The 2,673-nt window shown below is 44.1% G+C and overlaps 1 pseudogene; it reads left to right on the top strand.

Moving 5' to 3' along the window:
- The first annotated feature begins 294 nt into the window (after window positions 1–294).
- Window positions 295–1,065, top strand: LOC113892581 (annotated as a pseudogene).
- Window positions 1,066–2,673: the final 1,608 nt, after the last annotated feature.

The raw sequence follows: 2,673 nt of genomic DNA, 5'->3' as shown, positions 1-2,673 counted from the left end.
TTCCTTCATTGTTTGCAGTGAAAGCCTGTCTCCAGTTCTATAAGCTTTCCTCTGCATCTTGCCTAGAGCAGACAAGACAGACATACTTTCCCTGCGCCCTGGCCATCTGACCCACTCCCCAAGCCTTGTTTTCTCTAGATCAGGAGATTGAGGCAATCACCATTCACCCTGAGGGGTAGCAGATGAAGGGGCTGTGTGTGGGAGTGAAAAAGCCTAGTTTTAAAGAGAATATTGTGGGCACCATACCTGCCAGGATAGCCTAGTCTAATGAGAAATCTTTATTTTTTTCATAGTTTCAACAATATTCTGATCAGCATGCCTTTCTCATCACTAGTCCTATCTGAGATTTTAACACTATTCTCTGTTCATGAGGGAAAAAAAAAAAATCTATATTTAGTTTAAAACCATTACATCATCAAGTGGGCAAAGTTTAAAGTACTTGACCTGTTTCTGAACACTGTTACAGAGCTGTCTTAAAAATGAGACAGAAGAATGTTTTCAAGAGTCCTAGGAAAATGTTATTTCTTAAGATTTAGACTATACCTTTTCATGAAGATGGCACCGAAGATGAAGAAGGAAGCCCCTGCCCCTCCTAAAACTGAAGCCAAAGCAAAGGCTTTGAAGGCCAAGAAAGCAGTGTTGAAAGGTGTCCACAGCCACAAGAAAAAGAAGATCCGGACATCGCCCACCTTCTGGCGGCCCAAAACACTGCAGCTCAGGAGGCAGCACAAATATCCCCGGAAGAGCGCCCCAGGAGAAACAGACTTGACCGCTATGCCATCGTCAAACTCCCCTCACCACCGAGTCAGCCATGAAGTAAATAGAAGACAACACACTGGTATCCATTGTGGATGTCAAGGCCAACAAGCCCCAAATTAAACAGACTGTGAAGAAGCTCTATGACACTGACATGGCTAAGGTCAATACTCTGATCAGGCCTGATGGAGAGAAGAAGGCATACGTTCAACTGGCTCCTAACTATGATGCTTTGGATGTTGCCAACAAAATTGGGATCATCTAAACTGAGTCCAGCTGGTTAATTCCAAATATAAAAGTTTTCACTATGTGGAAAAAAAAAGATATAGACTGTACATGGGGTGCTGTGGGGAGTCATGGATGCTGGTCATAGTCTTGATAGTCACATTTTATTCGTTGGTAATGAAATTCCAGGTAAGTGTGGGCTGCACAGCCTCTGTTCAGTCGTGCCGAATAGAAATGTGGAGTTTTGGGTGACGCAGAAAGAAGAGTAGCTTCTATTGCATTGCTAGACAAAGGGGCCCACAGTGGGTGAATTCCCTGAAGACAGTGCCCTGGAGGGAGTAGTGAGAAGTTTTATAGTGATCAAGGCGCAGAGCATGATCAGCTCTTGGACTGATGGACATCAAGGTGAAGTTTCAAGCATCATCCATTTTCTGGTTTCAACCAGTGTAGGGTCTGTATTCTTGTGGTCAGCAGTTTTCATCTGAGTGGAGGGTAGAGAGGGCGGTCTGCCTCCAGTAAAATCAACTTAGGAATGTGTGTCAGGCCTTTATCTATGTCTTTCAGGGAACTGGGAATATGATGATTCTGTTATGTGGCAGAATTATCGTCTAAATTGCTACCAGTTCCCTAGTCCAACAGCTCTTCTTTGTTTCTACATCTTGACATTTCCTAATCATTAACTCTTGAGTCAGCATTTTACTTCAAAAGTCAAGGACAGAGGGGCTTGTACCCAGTTCCACAGGGATCAGACCTGACCTTTTTCTTTACCTCATACTCTACACCCAAATCCTGTTGATTCTGCTTTCAAAATATAGTGTGTTCCTAAATCTATCATGTCTCAACATTACATCTTAGTCCAAAACATCATTATCTATTTTCCAGGCCATTGAAATAGATTTTACTTCCATTACCTTTGACCACTTTCCCATCCACCCAGCTGTTGGGTTGGGCCACCGAGTCTCCAAAGGTTCAAATGACAAATTTTTTTCAAGGAAATTGGCTTGGTGGCTCCTCCCTCCCCTGGGTTGTTTTTGCCTTATCTGCATGGTTATCCCTGAGTCATCCTTGATGTATGGGATCCAGGTGATGTATGGGATACTAGAGATGACTACATAAGTAAGAATATGGAGCTGCTGGGACTTTCCTTGTGGTCCAGTGGTTAAGATTCTGTGCTTCCAATGCAGGGGACACAGTGGGTTCCATTCCTGGTTGGTGAATTAAGATCCCACATGCCCTGTGGTGGGGCTTCCCAGGTGGCTTAGTGGTAAAGAATCTACCTGCAATGCTGGAGACACAGGATATGAGGGTTTGATCCCTGGGTCAGGAAGATCCCCTGCAGGAAGGCATGGCAACCCACTCTAGTAGTCTTGACTGGAGAATACCATGGACAGAGGAGCCTGGTGGGCTATAGTTCATAGGGTCTCAAAGAGTCGCACACGACTGAGCGACTGAACTGAACTGAACCGAACCACACTATTTGAAGAATGACTATCTAATGTGGACACAATTATAGTAAAGTGAATGCCACTTGGCAAACTGAACTGTACAAGAAGCCTGTTTTTCTACAGTCCTACACTCTACCTGCTGAGCTATGGCAGGGAGTATAGCAGTCTGTTCTTCTATAACCTAATTTCTGTTTGGAGTCCCCATTCTTCCAATGCAGCAGGAATTAATCTGTCAGTTCAGGGATTT

The sequence above is a fragment of the Bos indicus x Bos taurus genome, chromosome 5 (genome assembly GCF_003369695.1).
Source record: "Bos indicus x Bos taurus breed Angus x Brahman F1 hybrid chromosome 5, Bos_hybrid_MaternalHap_v2.0, whole genome shotgun sequence".
NCBI lineage: Eukaryota > Metazoa > Chordata > Mammalia > Artiodactyla > Bovidae > Bos > Bos indicus x Bos taurus.
This window is presented reverse-complemented; position numbering and strand designations above follow the sequence as displayed.